Below are 13,845 nucleotides of genomic sequence, written 5' to 3'. Positions count from 1 at the left end.
ACTCCAAACCCTCTATATCCATATCTTTGAATAAACCATCAACGAAAAAATCCCAAACACACTTGAGGAATTTTAAATACCTTTTTGTGTGCTTTGTGCTAACGAGCATTTCACTTTCCCCAAAAATCAGTTTATTACAATAATTCTCTTAATTTTAACCCAAACCCCGCATCATGATGGTAAATTAAAATAAATCATTCAAGTGAAAGAAAAGGAAACGTGCGGGAAACAACTCGTGATATGACACATTTCCCTTATATATTTCATTTGGAGACTTAATTTAATTAAAACAAATGATTTCGTTGTGTTTTTTTTTTTTTTTTTGTATGTGCGCACTTCAATACCTTTCTTTCCCTTTTGGAATATCCTTTCTATATACGTCCTACACTTGGGCTTTTCAAAGTCTCCCAAACAACTGCTACCAACCTATACCTTATTTAACTCTTAGAATCATCGGCCGTTATACACTTGTACCTGTTTAATAAAATACCACCACCGCATTTACCTACTCTTTTATACAATATCCTTGCATGCCAACGCAACGTTTACCAAACTCACGATGGCCAAGTGAAAAGTTGTATTGGTAACGGAGACGTTAATGGGCTGCATCATAAAATAAAATCGCCCCTTTTCATCTCTGGCTTCAACCAGTGCGGCCGCCAAGGGGCTCTCTATGGTGTGTGCCTAGTGAATGCCTTTAGCCGATGTTAACTTATGTGGAGGCTCGAACCAAAACCTTCAACCCTTATGCATACGTTCGTTCGTTCCCTAATCCCATTGAACAAAAATTATAAGCAGGGGTGAATTATGCTTATTACCACTGAATTTTAGACACATTGCTCTGCCATTTTCGTGCTAATGTGCTGCGTGCGCCTTATTCAAAATAATACCCCGATCTCAAGCCCTGTGTTTGTTATTGTTGTTGTTGTTGTTATTTCAAATGTCCATGTTTTTCTCGTTTTGAAAATGAAACGAATCCCAAGAAGTCATTCGCCGGATACATGCGATTAGGTTAAGGATACTTTTATTCCCTGCTTTTGTTACAATTTATTGTGTTGTTTAATGTAATAAGTGAATTATTATTCACCCCTTCTTTGAGTGTGTGTGTGGGTCCGGCATAATATTGGGCCTACTCTGAGTTTGTTCATGTGTACATTTTGGAGTAACGCGTGTTACATATTCTTTATAGGATAAAAATGATTTGCAATGTAATTTAGATTAAAGGATTTCCAGGTACAAAAAACCAAAGAGAATGGTCAGTCGAGTGTGCGAGGACAATATACAAAAAATACAATCCAAAAGTGTGTGGGTAACAAAAAAAAAGGGGATCACACTTCTCTGGTGTGTGATTAATTATTCTGATGAATCAATATGGTTCAACTGTTTTCAATGATTATACCAGCAAAGGTGTAGAAAACGATGAAAGGATTGTTGGTGGCGATAGGTAGTTGAATTAAATAAACCCGTGAAAATGTTACGGAAGTTGAAACGGTACAAATGAGTTATGGTTGGTTAAGGGATTTTGAAAAGACTTTTTTCAAGTTCTATGGTGCCTTTGATGCTTTTTGGGCGTCAAAATTAACCACGAGTAAAACTAGAAATTGAATTAAAAAAAAAAATAAAAACAGAAATTGACCGCCGCACCGCCGCCGCACCGCCGCACAGTGGGCCCATATGGCCTTAGGCATCTCAAAAATCTGTAACTTTGTTGTCTTTTGTGATAATTGCTTCAAATTTGGAATATAATGCCTTTGATATATAACGAATCATTCAACATACTTTTTTTTTAAATTAAAATTTATTTTAAGCTTTTAAAAATTAGTCAAAGTTCAAAAAGTACGATTTTCGCTTGATTTGGGTATTTAAAAATATCTGTAACTTTTTTGTCTCCTAAAATAATTAAACCAAATTTGGAACATATAATCTTTAAGTATCAGAAATCATTGAGCGTAGTTTTTTTTAAATGCAAATTATTTTTGAGCTTTGAAAAGTTAGGCAAAGTTCAAAAAGTACAATTTTGGCTCGAATATGACGTTCCAAAAATCTGTCATTTCTTTGAGTCTGAAAATAATTAACTCAAATTAGGAACATATTACCTGAAATGTTTAATAAATTATTTGACACACTGTTTTTTTAGCTAATATTTTTATTTAAGTATTAAACGTTTATTCAAAGCTAAAAAAAATACGATTTTGACTAGGCTAGAACGTCTCAAAAATCTGTAACTTTTGTACCTTAAAAGATTATTTTCTCAAATTTTGCAAAATAAGATAAAACTGGTTTCTTAATTTTATAAAGGCCTTCCTTTCGTGTCTTAAAGTTACTTAATTATTTTTATGAGTATTAAATTAAGAAAAAATACATTTCAATGTAGTTTGTTTGTGTTACGTTATTTGAAATTAAAGCTATTTTATTGAAAAATTATAAGAAAAATATTGATTATACTCATTTTAAATAAAGTCGTTTGTAAGGCAAAGTGAAATAGTCGAAAAACTACGCTTTTGAGAAAAGAGCAAAAAAAGAAATCACAAAAAAAAAACTTGTTGTCAATTTTTACCAAAATCCTTCTTAATTAAATACTTTAAACGGCTCTTTTGAAAATTTTCGAGTAAAATCAAAATCTGTAAATTAAATCTCTATGTAACTTTTTCCATAGATGAAATTTTTTTCAACAGTTACAATATTAAATTCTAACATTTTTCTGCTATCTTAGACTTTTTTTAATAGTAGGTACAAATATCTTCAATTTCGGGTGCATATACTAAGTCTAAGAGCCCACAGCAAATTTTAGGAGTGGAGGTATAACCAAAATGTGAGTATGCAGTTTTATAGCCTTATGCGTTTTAATAACGAATTCAAAAGTCTGGCAGCTTTAAATCGCGGCTTTATATGGTTTCCGAGGGGTTAAATATCGCGAGTTTTCCAATTAATGTGAGTAGGCTAAATTAACACAAAATCACATTCTGAATATAAGGACTGATGCTCTGTCATTCCCCCAAAGCCTGAAGACATCAATCTTGACAGTGCGATCAATAGAACTCAAGATATGTATTGAAACAGGTCAGGATGCACCAAAATACGTTTTTTGTACTATGTCTTTCGACAGATATATCGTTCTCTATCAAAGAAAAGCAGATAAAAGCAGCCAATTCTTTTCGTATCTTTTAGTACATAAACCAAAGAGCAAAATTGTGAAAAAAAGTAGACAGCGGAAGACAGCGGAAACATTTAAAACTCAATTCGAAATTAAAAAACTGCAAATAAAAGCTTATTGTGTGAAAAAAATAATATTAATTTAAAATATATTTTAAAAAATTTGTATTTTCAGCAATATAAATAGCAGTTAAAATAAGCTTTCCAACGACATACAACACTTATATAATTTATTCAAATATAGTTTTGAAAACGTATCGTGAAGATTTGCTTTATTTTGTTACTCAAACAAAGTATTTTCAAGTGGAGACAATTTTATAATAGAGAAACTCATTTTTAAAATCAATTTTCAATGAAAACATATAGATTGACTTTCCCTTGATTCATTTCCGTAAAGAAATTACCAAAAATTAAAATTTCATAAAAACCATTTTTGAGACGCAAATGGTCCTTTGGGCCCATTGTGCGCCGCCGCGCCGTTTGCCGGTAAATATCACCGCACTACGTCCGCACCATTTCATTTTGTATGAAAAAATTCGCTTCACGAGCGAACGATCACGTGGTTCGACGGTGTTGCGGCCGTTAAGAAATTACGAAATTTTTAAAATGGTGCGGTTGTTCTGCGGCGGTGGTGGGCTGGAATTCTATATTTACTCGGGACGGGCATTTTTTGACGAAAAACCATGAAAATCGGTACACTGAAGGATATTAATACGAAAAATATGAAAAGGCTGCCAACTTTTTTTTTCAAAATGGCGACTCCAAAATGCAAAACTAGCCAAATAAGTGAAACACAAAATTATACCTGTTATTACGATATTTCGTGGATCGTTTTTAAACAAGCACAATTTTGACATCTCTTCTATTTATTTTTCCTTAAAAAAAAGAATATTTTTGGGTAATATGGCTGCCAACTACATATGTTTTAATGTAAATATTACGTAACATGATAAAATGAATATCAATTAAAACTGAAAGATGTTATTATTCCAACTTCAAATCTGAAATTAAAAAAAAAATCTAGGGCGTCACTTTTTCGAGATATAAGATGTTAAAGATGAGTCTTTTTCTTTGAAACGTGACGTCATCGATTTTTTTTAATTTTATGATTTTTTTTGGGAATTTTGGAACTCTTGAATGCCAAAAACCCAGCTTTTGTCCAACATTCTTGAAGGTCTGCCCAGCTTTTATCTCAAAAAAGTGTAAAAAAACTACAGAATTTCTGTATCAAAAATCACTCAAAACAAAAAGAAAAGTGGAAATATTTAAAAACAAAGCTAGAAAAGGCTAATTATACAAGTTTGTAACACACTCGCATATTTTTTTTGTATGGTAATCAGTATTTTTGTGAACCTTTTAAAAACCACTGATTTTCTCCAGTCACACTCCCTTAATTTTATTACAAAACGTAAATACCTTCAGTACTAAAAAAAAAAACACATAATTAAAATGGGAAATTGCAATTAAATTAATTTCCCTTCGTAATCTACATAAGCTTCAGCACATGCTTTCCATTTATTTTCGCTCAATTCGAAAAAAAAAAATCTCAATACTCAAAGTATCCGAGTCCGAATGTGGGAGACAGGCAACATCTATTTCATGGAGACACGATGATGGCCCATCGCTTGGCACAAACACACAAAGGACGAAAGACGAATCTTATTTTAATTCGCTGGCAATACCTTACATGAGAATGAGATTGTTTTGCAAGTCCACTTCTATACTCGTACTTCCATTCATTCTCCCTTTTTACCTTCTGTTTACATTAAAGCTAATCAGAATGAGCCAAAAATCTGTCAATGCAGAGCTGGATTTGGTTGATAAGCCGGGGGGCGTTTTCTTTTGAAATTTTATTGTAAACTTCTTTGAAAACTGGACGGAAAATATGTATTTTCTTGTGATGTTTCATTTTCTGTTATAGAACTTTTATTTTTTAAGTGCAAACTTCTTTAGTATCGTAGTGATTTGAAATACGATGAAACGAAAAAGCTACAGGAAAAATTAATTGATTATAACTTTTTTTGTTTTGATGGATAGATTAATGAAATTTATACTTTAGATAGGTAATAGAATAAACTATAATTGTATAAAATTTCAATTAATTTCATATTCAAAATTCTGAGATAACGGTGAAAAGATGTTCTTTTTTTAAACACATTATATCTTTTGTTCTAGAGCACATACAAATTTAATTTAACTTTAATTCTAGATGTCGTACAGATATGATTGAAACATCATTTTAAAGCTTAAATGAGAACCTTTCATATGATATAAAATTTATCACAAGTTGTGATATAAATAAATGAATTTAAAGATGATGGAAGAAATAAATTGTGAATTGCACCACATGTTTATTTTTATCCTTCCTTTTCCTTATCTACAAGGTATTCCGGGCATGTTCAAATTGTCTTCAACAATGTAAGGAACAAAAACCAAAAAAAAAAAGAAGTAAGATCTCAGGTGAAACTTTGGAAAATGTATTTTACTTTGTTTTTCCAATTCTTTGCTTCTCAGTTTGTTTTCCAATTTTTTCTTTTGTCAGTCCAGCTTCATTCACCCCAAAAAAAAAAAAATTAATGGTTGAAGAGATGAACAAGAAGAAGAGATTTGGGGAATGGAAAAAGAAGAAGTACCTTACCTTACCTACGCTCATTTCGTTGAATGCAATCCAATCTTAAGGTAAACGAAAGGACATTAAAATCAGCTCAAGGCAAAGGACATTAATGGATTTACATTTTCTTTTATTCATTGCATTGCACACTTAAGAGGTCCGGCATTTTTATAGATATTTCTTTGCGACTTGACTTCTTTAATTTTTTTTTTTATTTTTTTTTTTAATTTTCTTATCACTCTGTTCTGTTTGTTCTTTATTTCATCCTGATGGAAGGATTCTTAAGGTAAATGGAGGGATTGTTAAATTTAAGGGTATGTGTCAGGGCCAAAAAATGATTAAGACTTTGCGCGAAGCTCTGTAGAATCCACATTTTTGAGAAGATTTTATTGAAATAAACGATTTTGGATTAAGAATATATTAGGTGACATATATAAGTGGCTTAAAAAAAAAATAAAAATTTTGTAGTTGTCAAAATCAGTAAAAACTATGAAAAATCGTCAAATTTAGATGTGTGTTGTTAAGAACCGCTGGGAAATTCATCAAATGTTATTTTTTTATTTGTGAATATTTTTTTTTTACATAACAACAAATACCTCCAAGTCTCGACTGAATCGTTTTTTTTGAAATTTGTTATAATTTGTCTGAAAAAAAATATTGCCAAACCCCGAAAAAAAGGGCAAATTTCCAAAAAACATCAATGCTAGATTTCGCATAACTTTTAAAGTTCAAAAGTTATAGAAACAAAATAAACTGTTTTTTAAAGCCTGAAAATTCATTAACATTACTGTATTTTTTTTTTTTTTTTTTATAAAAAAAATATGAGTTTTTGGAACAAAAAATCTGAAAAAATTATAGGTTTGGTGTCTTTTTTTTTGTTTTGATGGCGGGTAATCCATAAATAATTTTTTTAAATTTTTTTTATTATTTTAATATGATAAAATATATTTCAGAGCTGGGATCTGTTGATTGTTTTTTTTAATTTTTTGGATCTAACATACTTATAAACGCAGTTGAATATGTCAATATGTATAATGTCGTTGTGAAAGAAGGGAAACCTTGACAATATCAATTTATTTTTTTTATTTTTTTTTGTCATTTTGTCAATAAGTTCCAATAAAAAAAAATAGTTTTTCATGCATGGTATATTTAATTTTAATTTTTGAAATTGTGTCTATTTTGCGTTTTTCACCTAAAAAAATTCTTCGATCACGCACACAAATAACTTTAGTTCAACAAAATTCCACTGCTAAATCAGCGCTAAAAAATTCTCTTTTCGCTGTATTCTCTTTTTTTTAATAAATCCGCTCTCATTTTTTCTCACTTTTTTGTTTGACTCTCGTCTCGTCTGTTTTTTTTTTGTCTTATTTTTTATTTGTCTCATTTTTTTTAAATGCTAGACTTTGTGGAAGGTCAGATTTTTTTTTGTTGCAAGATATTTGCTTGATTTTTGTTTATGGGTGACAGTAATTGTATGTTTTTCGTTTTTGTTTTCACAGAAGTAAGTTAGGTATGTACTGTTTTTTTTTTTTGTGCATGGTCATGATTGCAATATTTTTTTTATCGTTGATGAACGAATATTACTTTTCGGTACATATATAGTGTATAGGAACATAGCTTGCATACATAGTAAAGTAGGTAGAATTAATTTCGACATAATTTTTTTTTCTTTATTGGTCTGTTCTATAATGAAAAGTCATAAAACACAAATAAAATACATTTTCGGGACATCATCCTGGTCGTGTGCCACTACCAGCGTCCTCGTCCTCGTAACCGACAGACATGGTGTCGTCGGTCGGCGGCGGCGCGTCGGCGTGCGCCAGCCATTAGCATGCCTACGTAGATATTGTTGTTAAAAATTTGTAAACACTTTTGGGTAGGATAATCTATCTACTTTTATTTCTTTCAAGATACTTGTAAATAAAATCTGTATAGTCTAGGTACCTATCTTGAACATTGGTTGGGTTGAAGAGTAGGTATTTTAAAGGACAATTAGAATTTACTAAATCATAAAATCAAATGGTGAGCGAAATTCTGCAACAGACAATGAATGTGTCAACATTCAGTGTTATATAATGTATTTACCAAATAATATGTAGTAGGTACATCAGAGAGGAGAAAATTTCATTTTTTGTTTTCTGTGGTTACATATGAACATTGTGAGAGAAAAGGGTTGAGTGGGTGATACCTAAAAGGAGGAGAAAGGATAATTGTAGATATATTGCATACCGTTTTTTTGTTCATCTTTGATTTGCATACAGAAAAATATTTTCTGAACTCCCGTCTGTAAAGATGATTTCTTTATTGTGGGTACACATGAGCATTGTGAGAGGAAGGGGTTGAATGTGGAATAAGTCTAAGGCGCGCAGAAAGAAAAGTAAATAAAAGCGTTTCCTTGTCATGATCATGTGCACTTGTCATGGTATCGATCGTTAGAAGAAATTTTGTTTGTATGTATTAATTAGGTAGGCAATTCTCCTCTTATTTTTTTTGTTTTCTTTTGTGACAAAATAGCTATTTTTGCTTGGAAATAGGAAGGAAATAGAAATTGACTGTTAAATTCCCGTTGTTTTACGGAGGAGAAAATGATCAGCTTTTGTTTTCTTTGTGGGTAATAGAAATCTGACCTATTTCAATTTGAATTGTTTATTCTTTGAGTGCAGTTCAAGTTTTCCGAATCTAATTAGATTATTGAGGCTATTATATAACATTGTTTGAATAATTAAGAAAAACATAAATATCTACCTAGGTATTTGGTGAATTGTGAAAGTGCTACCCAAGTGAATTTAAAAATTCAACTTTTATTTTTGGTGCAAATTCAAATTGTATCAGTTTGTGCAATTATATTAAATTTACCAAGAGGTAAAAGGCCAATTTTTTTCTAAGTGAATCTAAAAATTCAACTTTTATTTTTGGTGCAAATTCAAATTGTATCAGTTTGTGCAATTATATTAAATTTTACCAAGAGGTAAAAGGCCAATTTTTTTCTAAGTGAATTTAAAAATTCAACTTTTATATTTGGTGCAAATTCAAATTGTATCAGTGTGTGCAATTTTATTAAATTTTACCTAGTGGTAAAAAGTTACATAAAAGTCAAATCCCTTATTCTTTCGTTCCTTTAATTACATAATGCCTAAAACACCGAAAAAGGCTTACTATGGGCAACGGAAAAAAATTCATCCGTTTAAAAAAGTGGGCAAAAGGTAAGCAGTTCGTTCGTATGAATAGTTTTTTTTATGCGATAGTTTTTTTTCATTCAGTCTATTCGAATGATTTTTTCATTCAGTCATAGATATTTTTATTTATCTACTGTTTCTCTTTTTTAATATTGTAAGTGATTTTTTCTGCATTCGAAGGGAGATAAATGATTTCTTCATATACATACCTAGGTACATATTGTGTGATCTTTCCAAATTGTTTTTTTTTTTTAACGAGTTTCAAAACTGAATTTAGGTGTTTTTCTTTGGAGTGCAGATATTTTCAAAATAAAGGCGGTAAAGTAGAAAAAGAAAGGCGGTAGGTACCTACAGTGACATGAAAAAGAAAAGAAGTTTTGAAAATTATATATCGGTCAGTGCTTCCTAATAAATGTATGACAAAAAAAAAATAAAATGCACGACTGGGGTCGCACGTACTTGCTCTTGCAGTTCAAAGCACTTTTATGTTAGTCTACTTGTAGATATTAAAAGCTGCCTCTAAATTAAAAAAAAAAAAATGATATTGGGGAAGAGCCGACATTTAGGGCAAAAATTTTGTGAAATGAAAAAAATTTTTTTTGTTATTTGACTTTTTTGAGAAAAAATAAAAATGCAGTTTTATTGCCACTGCACTAAATATTACGTATACAAAGTTTAATCAAAATCGTTAGAGCCGTTTTCGAGAAATTTGCAATATCGTATTTTTTTGTATGGGAGGTATACGTTCTAAACGAGATAGAAAAAAACAAAAAAAAACCAACTTTCAGAATTTCATAAAAATCATCTGTACCAAATTTGAAGAAAATCCGTCCACCCGTTTAGGCTGTGGAAATGTGTACAGATGGACGCACAGACGCACAGACGCACAGACGCACAGACGCACAGACGCACGGACGGAATTGCGAGACCCACTTTTTCGGAATTCTCCATCATCGTAATGTTGGTTTTGATTAAAACCTCAATTTTTTTTTTCGACACGAAACCAATACTTGCCCTATAGAGCAAGTAAAAACAATAACTCTTTGACGTGGAAAGCCGAACATGTTCAACTGGTATATAGGTATTGGTGGAAAAACCCATATTTTCAATTTGGTGAGACATGGCGCCGGAAGAAGCAAAACATTCGCGCACATGTGCGTGCTGGTATCTGTGTCATAAAGTTAATTTTTTAAAGGGTTTAATTGTTTTGTCAATCGGCTGGAGAAAAATATGATGCAAATGTGTGGTTGTTTGGATAGTTGTAGGTATGTATACTTCTGATATTTGCAATTTTGCATGCGAAAAAGTAGGTAGATAATGTAAGAAAAGGAAATAAATCCTTTCGCGCAAGCACATACAGCAGGTATCTGTATCATTTTCATTTTTTAAAGGTTTGTTATGCTAATCGTAATCAGCTAGACAAAAATATAATGCAACTCTGTGGTTGGTTTGGATAATTGTATATAGGTTTCTACTCCTATACAATCGTAGATTTGAGATTTTCAATTTAGGGGGCTTGTTAACCGTCCATTTTCGCTGAATTTTTATCATATATTTTAGAGAACTTCTGATAGAATCTTACTTGTTCTTTTGTGTGTTAGCATCAGGGTTGGGTGTTTAGGCACGATACTATAATATATAAATAAGCGTCAATAATTAACGATTACAGATATGTTAAAAAAGGTTGTATCACGGAGGAACAACCTTCAACATCCAATCCTGAAAATGTTTTGCAGCAACAGGAACTTGAAGCTCCTCTGGATGATTTCAACATTCCAGTTCAAAAAGAAAACACCGCAGAAAACTATAGTTTTGTTCCTGAGGGCCGACGGATCGTAGATTTAAATTTATTTTTAAGTAATTTAAAACAAATTTCCATGCACGGTACAATGTTCGGGTGCACCTTGGATAATTTAGAATTAATTCAAGAAATTCGGCAAGGTTATTCAATTTTAATCTTTATGAAAACATAAATCTCAAAATTTTCAATTATACATTTCATAGGTCTTAGCTCAAAACTATTGTTCAAATGCAAAATGTGCAATATGCCCTTCGACTTGTTAACTTCCAATGAACAAAAAGAAAACAACGATGGTATTAACAAGGAAATCGTTGTAGCAACCACGCTAGCTGGTAACGGTTATTCGCAGTGTAAACGAGTTTTTGAAGCCATTGATGTCCCATTTATGTCCTCCAAATTATACCGTCAAATAGAAAATAGCACAAAGGAAGTATGGGTTGAATCTGCCCAGAAGCAAATGCAAGACGCAATAGAAGAGGAAAAGAGGATTGCTAGAGAAAATGGGAACATTGATCAAAACGGCTATCCTCTCATCACAGTCGTTACTGATGGTGCTTGGTCTCATAGATCCTATGGTTGCAACTATAAGGCCTTATCGGGTATCGCAACAATAATCGGCTACAACACAAAAAAAGTGCTGTTCTATGGTGTCAAGAACAAATATTGCCATGTTTGTAAAATTAACGAGAAAAAGACTGAAATCCCTGAGCATTCATGCAACATAAGCCACACCGGCCCATCAACCAAAATGGAGTCGGATATATTGGTTGACGGGTTTAGATTTTGTTTCAAAAACTATGGAGTAGTTTTTGATAAATTCGTTGCTGATGGTGACAGCAACGTTTATAAAAAACTTTTGGAGGCCAAGCCCTTTCCCAACCATACCATCCAAAAAATAGAGTGTGTAAATCACCTTTTCAGAAACCTTCGAAAAAAGCTAATTAATTTGACAAAAAACACCAAGCATAACATTATTTGCAGAAAAATTATTTCCTCTTCGATAGACCAAATTATAAAAGGAATAAAATGTGCGACTCAATACCGCAAAAAGAGCGAGTGCCCGGAGGACGAGAAGCTTAGACTGTTGCAAGCTGATATTTTAAATGTTCCTTATCATGTCTTTGGAAGCCACTCAAAATGTGCTACATATTTTTGCGCCGGTGTAAATATCGAAGAAAAAAACACCATAGAAAAACTCCAAACCGACGGAATCTTGGAATGTGTGAATCTATTTATATCGCGAATGATTCAAAATGCAGAAAGCCTACTTTTCGGGTTTGATTCAAACGTTTGCGAACAATTTAACAGTGTTGTTTGCCAATACGTGGGTGGCAAACGTATAAATTTTTCCTTGGGGCAGTCTTACAGCAACAGATGTGCCTTGGCCGTTGTTCAATTTAATTCAAAAAGAGCGTTTACGGAATTTGCTAAGACCAGTAACCACAATGCTAGCACACCAAGTCGAAAACTCCTTGTTAAAACCGAAACGAAAAATCGAGACGCACTGCGAAAAAGAAAACTATTGCGTACGCTGAACAAACCTGCTCCAAGAAACCGTAAACGAAACACTCCCGCCGACAAAAACTATGGCGATGTTGAAGACTCCGCAGAAATACTTGACCTCTCACCTGCTGCTATCGAAATAAAAAAAAAAGAAGTTGCAGAAAAAATAGAAAAAAACTATATATCCAGAATAGAAATTGAACAACAGACCAAAGACCAGGCAAACTGTAAAAAATGGCATGATATAAGAAGAGAAATGGTAACGGCTTCAAATTTCGGGAGAATCTGCAAAGTTAGAAACGTGTCCAGTTACCACAAAATAATAAATACTTCCCTCTATGGGTCATTTTCCTCTGCCAGTCTACTTTGGGGCAAACAAAATGAAAAAAATGCCATACAAAAACTTGAAGAAGTAGCAGAGATTCAAGTACAAAAGTGTGGTTTCATAATTGACAACGAAATACACTTTCTTGGCGCAACACCAGATGGTATGGTTGGAGAGGACGCCATATGTGAGGTAAAATGCCCATCATCTATAAAAGACATAAAAATAGAAGAAGGTGTAAGACTGAAAAAAATAAAATACCTCCAACTACAAGAGGGCAAATTGGAGTTAAAAAAAACCAACGAGTACTATTACCAAGTTCAGGGGCAGCTCCATATTACTGGTCGACAAAGGTGTTATTTTGGTGTTTGGACTACCTGTGACTTTGTATGGCAGATAATTGAAAGAGATGATGAATTTTGGGAGAGGAAAATGAAAGAAAAATTGGTTTCATATTATCAAAATCACCTTCTTCTAGAGTTGTGCGATCCCCGAATTCCAAGGAACATGCGCGTTTGGAACACATAAGATCATCTCAAAATTTGGTATGTATGAGGTTATTCTAACGTTTCCTTTTTTTTATCTAAAACCATCAATTTTAATTACGATAGCAGTATTGTCTATGCCGATCCATTTATAAAATACTTGGAGATATTTTTGGGGATGCAATAAAGCGGATGAAGCAATATGAGTACTTCTATAAAGGTAAAACATTTTTGTATTTTTAAATTTTATTCGTAGTTAATCATATATATATTTTCTTTTTTTTCATCTTCTAATACTACTTACCTTGACGTGGTGAAGATGCTCAGTATGTTTTTATTTTCTAGAAGAAATAACAGCACAGTTATCTGAAGCTGTTAGGCTTCTAATTAAAAAAAACAGAAGCTAAAAAGTAGTACTAGGTTTCTCAAATATTTTCGAAAGGAAAATGTATCTAGGTTAGGCTTCATAATTTTTTAAATAGAAATTTTTTCTTTGTTTTGATTTTAATTCAAGTTACCTACATATTTTTATCAATAGTTTTGGAAAAAAAATACATGATAAAGCTCAAAATTAAGGAAAACAAAAATATAATATATCTTACATCATTTGTTTTGCAAGATTGTGAAAATGTTAATTTATTTTGAAATACTAACTGGCCCTTTTGGTTTTGAATAGATCATTAAAAACCAAATGGCGCCACGTTGGCAGACCAAAATATTCGTAGGTAAATCGTAGGTAGTCGAACAAGGCATTCGGTTTTTTCTGCCCTGTTCGATTTCACTAGTCAAAA

The sequence above is a fragment of the Episyrphus balteatus genome, chromosome 1 (assembly GCF_945859705.1).
Source record: "Episyrphus balteatus chromosome 1, idEpiBalt1.1, whole genome shotgun sequence".
NCBI lineage: Eukaryota > Metazoa > Arthropoda > Insecta > Diptera > Syrphidae > Episyrphus > Episyrphus balteatus.
The sequence above is the reverse complement of the archived record's forward strand: the minus strand, read 5'-3'. Positions refer to the sequence as shown.